The sequence below is a fragment of the Chamaea fasciata genome, unplaced genomic scaffold, assembly GCF_029207755.1.
Source record: "Chamaea fasciata isolate MVZ Bird 193981 ecotype frontalis unplaced genomic scaffold, bChaFas1.0.hap1 SCAF_1, whole genome shotgun sequence".
Lineage (NCBI taxonomy): Eukaryota > Metazoa > Chordata > Aves > Passeriformes > Sylviidae > Chamaea > Chamaea fasciata.
Genome location: NW_027094086.1, coordinates 23755930 through 23764771, shown reverse-complemented (window position 1 = coordinate 23764771; position 8842 = coordinate 23755930).

The window sequence follows — 8842 nt, the reverse complement described above, 5'->3', positions numbered from 1 at the left end:
AGAGGAGGCTCAGGAATGGCCTTATCGCTCTCTACAACCATCTGAAAGGAGGTCGTAGCCAAGTAGGGGTCATCTTCTTCTCCCCGGTAGCAAGTGACAGGACAAGAGGACAGAGTCTTAGGCTGCACCAGGGGAGGTTGGGGTTGGACATTACAGAGAATTTCTTCATAGAAAAGGTGATTAGACATTGGAATGGATTGTCCAGGGAGGAGTCACCATCCTCGGAGGTTTAAGGAAAGACTGGATATGGCACTTAGTGCCACGGTCTAGTTGACATGGTGGTGTTAGGTCAGAAGTTGGACTCGAAGATCCCAGAGGTTTTTTCCAACTTAATTCTTTCTGTGATTCTGTGCCAGCTGAAGAGAGGCCTCCCCCAAGCGCAGCCTCCATGATACCACGTGGACAAGCCCCGACAGGCTCTATTCCCTACAGAGCAGCTCTCCACATCTGCCAGCCAGGCCCACCACTGCCCCTCAGGGTCCCACCGTGTCCAAGGGCAGCAGAGCCCACTGCAGGAGCACCCACCCTGCAATCCCCTTCTCCAGCAGATGATACCAAAGCTTACCCTCAGTGCCAGCACACCTCCTGTTAACATCACTCAATGGTTGCATGGAGTTTTCTTAATACATATTCTAAAAAAGCCCATAAATGAAATCCACACTACCCCAAAAGCAACCAAACCCCACAGCACCTCATACCTAGCAATGCTCTAAGCAGATACTTCTCTTTAAAACACCCAGTGCAAGGCATCTGGAGCCATTTTGCTGATGGGGAACAACTTGGCACTTTCTCACAGTGCTGAGCACATGTAGTGCGAAACAGCACAAAGAGAAGCCATGGCTGCCTTCAAGTAAATCCACATCTACTTTTTTGTCCCATTTATTTTTCTTTACCCAAGTGTAACATTACTAAAGACTAAACATAGGTTTTGCTTTCAAGTGCGTATTATAGTAATTAAACACGATAACCAAGTGCTTACCCTCTGGTAACTTTGCCATTTTAAAGGGAAAGAGAGAAAGGAGTGCAGCCCACCAAAGCAGAGATGTCACAGTAGGGTCACTGACAGCAGTTTAACAGGTCCCAAGTTTTGGGCACCACGGGCTATCTCTCAGCTGTGCATCCTTACTGCACCTCATGAAGTGGGGACAAAAATTCATGCAAACTTCAAATAAAGCACTGATGTGCAAGACGGACATTGCAGCCAGCCAGCCACCTCAGCTCTGCAAAATATCTGTTCCAGACCTTGTCATGAAAAAAATCTGCTTATTGTGGCTCAAAAGGAATGCAAAAAAGCCCAAAACTCACTGTCATTTAAACAATCTTTTGCCAACAATATATTGCATCAGCTCATTGCAAGAAATCCAACCCATGTCATAGTTAAGGATGCCTGCAGTAGACATGCAGGTATCTAATTTAGTTGTCTTCCACTGAAATCCACCAGTGAGATGCATCCTGCTGTCTGGAAGTTCATCTCCTACTCCACTGACTAGAGAGAAAAGGTGGTCCCCTGAATTTGGGCAAACTTGACCTAACTGACCTCCTGCCTTTAGCTGACTTGCTGAAGTTGAAATACTACCGTAGCTAATTTGTTAAAAACAACTGAAACTTCAGCTAGCAAGAGAAGAGAGACCAATTATCTTTTTTCCCTAAAAAACCTCTACCCTTCAGAGATGCCTGATTAGGGCTTGTTGGCAACCAGGCTGCACACAGCAAAGTGGGTTTGGTACATCAGGAATAAGTTCCATGGCACACTGTGAAAGAGGAATACTGTAAAGGGAATGATAGCTAAAAATTGAATGGGCCAGATTTGCCGTGAATAGGTCTCAGCACAAAGACTGTAATGATTATGCTGCTCATTTTTCTAGACCTTTTGCTGTAAGCTGCTGCAGGTCACCTTCCACATTTTTGTGGTTTTGATTCAGTAATGGAAAATGCACCAGGTCCCATGAGCATTCCCCATCCTGCCAGCAACTTTTCCTATAAATTTTCATCAGTAAAAAAATCTGATGAAAATCCCACAAGACAACCAACCAAACCAAACCCCCAGAAGCTAACGTGTAATTAAATCCTGCAGCAGACAATGAAATTATGATTTTAATGCAAGCTAACACACTGACCTTTTCAGGTGGCAATAAAAATGAAGTGATTTAGTCCACGCTGGGACATTTCCAAGTGGATTGACACACAGTACATCCTCTTTTACTGTGTGGATGCCTCCTTAGGGAGGATGAATGTAAAAGAATATTTTAAGATTCTAGAAATATACTACTGCTAAGCAGTGTTTGTGCTGGGATCTAGCAAGTTCTTTTAGATTAGTCTAGTGGGTTGTTGTTGTTGTTTTGTTTTGTTTTTCCCCAATTACCACTTGTAGGTATGTTCCAGAAAAGGTGTTAAGGCCCTCCTTACAAGTTTATATACCTAAGGTTGTTTTTCTTGGTTATCCTTTAATGGCTCTATTTGAAGGAACCTGGAATCTACCAAAAATCTAAAATGCACAGATCTAAAGCTATGAGGATCAATCTAGTTCCTGTGTGCTCAATACTGTGCTACTCACAGGGAGTTTCTGAATCCATTTGGTTTTTACCAAGGAAAGAAGCAGGATTTCATTTGAACATTTACACACATTCCACTGTGATCTGGGCACAAAAAAACCCATGGAATATCATGTCTCATGTTCCTCCTACCTTGCAGTAGGTATATTGCTATGGTCATCTACTTGTGCTGTCATGCTTTGTCCTTTTCAGTCACAGCCATTTTGTCAATGCTCTTCTGTAAGGTAGTTAAGGGAAAGGCCTGCTCTTGGGTGGATGAACTTCGCAGTTTTTAAGAGGAATTTTTAAGGTTATTTATGGCTCCAGCTACACCATTAAAGCTTTATACCTCCTAAAGAGAAATACTTCAGCAGGAAGTTGCACCCTTCCATAAAGGTGGGGGGGGGGTTGTTTGTTTTTGGGGTTTTTTTGTTTTGTTTTTTTGGGGTTTTGGGGGGGGGGTTTGTTTGTTTGTTTGTTTGTTTGTTTTGGGGGGGTTTTTTTGGTTTGGTTTGGTTTTTTGGTGGTGGGGTTTTTTTTTGTTTTGTTTTGTTTTGTTTTGTTTTTTAAGAGCATGAAACAGCTTGAAACCCTAAGGTTTAAAACCTTGTTTTCTATTAGAACCTACAATGCTGGACTTTCCTGCTTGTTTCATTCAGAGACCTTTTCACAGAATCACAGAATGGACAAGGTTGGAAAGGAGCACAGTGGGTCATCTGGCCCAGCTCCCTGCTCAAGCAGGACCATCCCAGAGCACATGGCACAGGAGTGTGTACAGATAGTTCTTGAGTATCTCCAGTAGGGGAGACTCCACAACCCCTTTATTTTTAAACAAGGCATGATGCAGTTTAATATACATTAAGGAGTATTTTTAAGACCTTACAGGATTGATTTGTTCTGTGGTTTGAGGGTTTTTTCCTGATTTGGTGGGGAGAGAGGTCATATTACAGTTATTAAGAACCTGTTAGCTAAAATATAGGTGAGCAAACCTTTAGTCATAAGCAAATGAATTTATCTTTCCAAGGCAGAGACCCACAACAGAGAGCATAGGCAAAGACCAACTGTTGATAAGCAGCTTGTATGAAAATCAAATCAGCCTAAGACATCCAAACTAAGAGTTAACTAAAAGATAATAACTAAGAACTATTTTAATAATAGAGGAAGAAAACTCAGGTAGAGAGTAAGAATAAGTTACTAATTCCCTTACAATTTCCAGTGTCAAACCTTGATGTCAAAGCATGATACAAGGATTTCCTCTTTGAATTAAGTTTTTGAAAGCACACTTTTAAAGGAGGTGGGGATTCAGAGTTGCCAGCCTTTTATACTCACATTCAAAAGTAGATGGTGTCACTTCACAACAGTTGTAAAGCATTGGGCTATGTCCTTCTGGCTCTTGTTAGTAGCCTTTTTCTTTCTTCTTGAGATCATGCACCTTTCTTATCAGAAAGAAGCTTGGAAAAAAACATTCTCTTGTTCTGAAAGCCCTTTTATGCAGAAGGCACTTCATTTGTATCCATGAAAACTCATATTCATGTCAGAGACCCATAGCCTTTCCCGTATATAAAGATTTAAACTCCTGTGAACACACCAAAGGTTGAACACCTTTAAAGAACAATTCTTACGCTTGATCTCCCAAGCAAAGGCCACAGTCACACCCCAGTAAGGATAGCATCTCTCCAGTGAGACGAAGCACCTGTAACTAATAGCCAAGAATTGAGTTTATCTTCACCTACCTCTGTGGTGAATCTCTTATCTGCAGCACAAAGTAATAACAAGGCACGCTTCCCTCATATTTTCCAGTACTGCTTAACCACTGGTCTGCAAGAGTGACACCTTTTGGACCAGGAAATAAGTGTAAGTAAGGGAAAATAAGGAATATGGAGTCACAGAAAAGAGCCATGTAGAAGACAAGTAGCACAATAATATAGCATTTTTTAAAACCAAAACAGTTTGATTTACCCTAGGGTCACCTCATAGGCACGTAAGGAGACATCTCTTCGCCCTGCTGCCAAGAGAAGCAGACAGCTGGCTACAGGAATAGGCCTTCTTTTCCTGGCTCTGCCTGTGACCTGTATGTGATTCTTCATCCAGAGAACTCACGTCACCTCATCAAGCCTACAGCTGCCAGGCCCTGGGCTCAGGACTTTCCCTCCCAAGCCTGCAAGGTGAAAGCTGTTTACTGCTGATGCTCCAGCTTCCAAGTACTGTCCAAACACCTTTTCAACGTGTTGTGACTAACACTTATGATTCCCCATAGCCTAAGGCTTAGCCATGTTTAGAGGACACCATGGATCTCTCCAGAGGCAAAGGTGATAGGCAGGAGATGGTACCTCCACCCCAAATTGCCTACCATTAATAAAGATGTATGTACTTATTCAGCTGTTTGGCAGTCTGTCACCAGCCACAGAAGCCATATTGTCCTCCCAATTTAATACAAGAGACATTCATAGAACTATAGAATCATTAAGGTTGGAAAAGGCCTCCAAGATCATTAAGTTCAACCTTTGACTGAACATTGCTTTGTCAACAAAACCATAGCACATAGTGCCACATCCAGTAATTTTCTTGAATGCATCTTGGAATGGTGACTCAACCAGCTCTGTGGGAAGCCCATTCCAGTGCTTAACAACCCTTAAAGTGACAAAATTCTTCTTGATGTCCATCCTCAACCTTCCTCAGCATGGCCTGAGCCAATGTCCTCTCATTCTCTCACTTGTTACCCGGGAGAATAGACCAACCTCACCTGGCTACAACCCACTCTCAGGTAAAGAGCATTAAAGTCCCCTCTGAGCCTCATTTTCTCCAGGCTAAACACCCCTGGCTCCCTCAGGCACTCCTTGAAGGACTTGTGCTCCAGACCCTTCCCCAGCTCCACTGCCCTTCTCTGGACACACTCCAGTACCTCAATGTCTTTCTTGAATTGTGGGGCTTAGAACAGGACACAGAACTTGAGGTGTGACCTCACCAGTGCCCAGTATAAGGGGACAATCATTGCCCTGGTCCTGCTGGCCACGCTATTGCTGATCCAGGCCAAGATGCTGTTTGCTGCTTTGGCCACCCGGGCACATGCTGGCTCATGTTCAGCTGCTGTCATAGAATCATAGAATATGCTGAGTAGAAATCATCAGGATCATCAAGTCCAACTCCTAGCCCTGCCCAGGACATACCAAGAATCAAACCGAGTGCCTGAGCATTGTCTAAAAATTTCCCAGACTCTGTCAGGCTTGGTGCTGTGACCACTTCCTTGAGGAGCCTGTTCAAATGTTCAACCACCCTCTGGGTGAAGAACCAGAATTTTTCTGATATCCTAAACCTCCCAACTCAGCTTCATGCTGTTGCCTTGGATCTTGCCACTGGTCATGAGAGTGAAGAGACCATGTCTCCCCTCATGAGGGTGTTAAAGTCTCCTCTCAGTCCCCTCCAGGTTGAACAAACTGACCTCAGCTGCTCTTAATAAGGGTTCTCCTACAGACACTTCACCATCCTTTGGACGCTCTCTAATAGTTTACTGAGTTTTTTATGTTGCGGTGCTCAAAACTGCACCCAGCACTCAAGGTGAAGGTGCCTCATTGCAGAGCAGAGTGGGACAATCCCCTCCCTTGCCCAGCTGGTGATGCTGTAACCCCCCAGACATGGTTGGCCCTCCTGGCTGCCAGGGCACTGCTGACTCACATTCAGCTTTCCACTGACCAAGCCCCCAGGTCCCTTTCTGTGGCACTGCTCTCCAGCCTCTCATTCCCCAATCTGTCCTTACATGCCCCATCCCACATGCAGAATCTGGCACTTGTCCTTGTTAAACTACATACTTTTGGTGATTGCCCATCTCACTAGTTGAGGTCTCTCTGCAGGGCCTTCCTGGCCTCAAGGGAGTTGACAGCTCCTCCCAGTTTGATGTCCTCGATAAACTTACTTAGTATTTCTTTAAGTACTGTGTCCAAGTTGTTAATAAAGCTGTTGAAAAGAACTGGGCTGAGGATGGGACCCTGCAAAACCCCATTAGTGACAGGTCCCCAGCCAGGTGTCACCCCATTCGCTACAACCCTTTGTGCCTGACCCCTGAGCCGGCTGCTCACCCATCACATGATGTGTTTATCCAGCTGTGTGCTGGACATTTTGTCCAGAAGGATCCTGAGAGAGACAGTATTGAAAGCTTTGCGGAAGTCCACAAAGGCTTTCCTAGATCAGCTAGGTGGGTTACCTTGTTACAGAAGGAAATCAGGTTTGACAAGCAGAACTTTCTCCTCATGAAGCTGTGCTGGCTGTGACTGATGACTACGTTGACCTCAAGGTGTTTTTCAATACTTCCCAGAATAATCTTTTACATTATTTTACCAGCACTAAAGTGGGACAGACAGTTCTGTATTTTCCAGAGTTCCCCTTCTTGGCCTTCTTGAAAATTAAGCCAATGTTCACCAGCTTCCAGTCAACTGGGACCTCTCCAGATTCCCAGCTCAAAAATCAAGAGAGATTTTGTGATAACATTGGCTAGTTCTTTGAGGATTCTTGGATGAATCCCATCAGGGCCTATAGATTTGTAGGGATCCAGCTGGAGTAACAGATCCTGCAGAAGTTGAGGGTCAGGTAGGATTTGATCATTCTCACAGCCATGGTCCTCCAGCTCAGAGCACTGAGACCTCCTTGGTCCATCATCTGTGTTGAAGACAGAGACAAAGAATGCATTAGACACCTCTGCCTCGTCCATGTCCCTGTTTGTGAGGTGCCCACCCTCATCTTGTAACAGGCTGATGTTACTTCTATGCTGCCTTTTGCCATTAATGTACTTGAAAAAGCTTTTTATTGTCTCCTGCATTCCTGGCCAGCTTCAACTCCAACTGATCTTTAGCTGCATTTATTTTCTCCCTGCAGTGGCAAGCTGCATCTCTGTAGTCTTCCAGGTCACCTGATCTTGCTTCCACTGGGCACACACCTTCCTTTTTTGCCTTAGACCCAAAAGAAGATCCCTGTTCACCAAACTAGCCTTCTGCTTGACTTCTGACACTGGGGAATTGCTGCTCCTGTGCCCTTAGGAGGTGATGTTGAAGAAGTGACCAGCACTGACAGACCCCAGCATTACAGAAACATTTCCCAGAGAACTTTTCCTACTAATTCCCTGAGTAGCCTGAAGTTTGCTCTCCTCAGGTCCAGAGTTGAGGTTTTCCTGCACTTTTTCTCCTGTCAGTAAGGATTTTTAGCTCAATCATGTCATGGTTGATATGGCCAAGACGGCACCAGTCACCATGTTGCTCACAAGATCCACTCTGTTGACAAGCAGCAGATCAAGGAGGGTGTCTCTCTGAGTCAGCTGCCTTAGTACCTGTTCCATAAAATTGTTGTTCAGGTCTAGGAATTTTCTGGCCCAGGTTGAACCAGCTGTGTGATGCTCCCAGTTAATTTCTGGCAGGTTAAACTTCCCCATAAGGACAAGAGCAATTGATTTAGAAGTGTCCCTAAGTTCTTCAAAGAATAATTTATTGATGTCATTGTCCTGCCTGGCAGGTCTATAGTAGACTGCCACAATGACATCCACATTGTTTATTTGCCCCTTGACTGTTATCCAGAGTCTCAATTGTGCCATTGCCCACTGTGAGCTCCACACATTCCAGTCCTTCCATTACATACAGTGTCAACCCCTACCTCTTCTGCCATGTCTAGCCCTCCCAAAGAGCCTGGAACCATTCAACCATGTCAGCCTGCACCCCCAGGTCCTTTTCTGATAAGCCACTTTCCAGCCACTCTTCCCTAAGCCTGTAGCACTGCATGAGGTTATTGTGATCCAAGTGAAGGGTCCAGCACCTGGTCTTACTGATTCTCAGACCACGGTCTTTGGTACATCAATCATTCCTCAGTCTCACACTACAGATAGAAGAGCTAGAACTGAAATTCACTGCTGAGAGTAGACAAGGAGATACTTCTGCCCATGTCAGTCTCCCCTTTCTTAATCAAATTCTCATCTCCTTTGTTTACCTTGCAAAAATTGACAGCTCATGGCTGATAACCACATATCCCAAAAGCCTGTGGACTCCCTTCTCTTTTCCACCTCTGCTGCTAATTCTCTGCAGAGTCCCATTTCAGGGAATCTACAATTCTTTTAGCACTCTGATAGATTTATTTTTGTACATAACGGTATTTTTTCTTATACTGCGTAAGTCACCTTGCTTGGACAAAACAATTTGAAGTCTATAGAGGAAAAAGTATAGACCTGTGGCACAACCCATGTCTGCAAACTGAGATCTGAAGCCTGCTCCTGGACACTAGCCTAGTTTTGTCACTCTTATCTATTTGGGGTTTTTTTTGTTGCTATTATTCCTTTT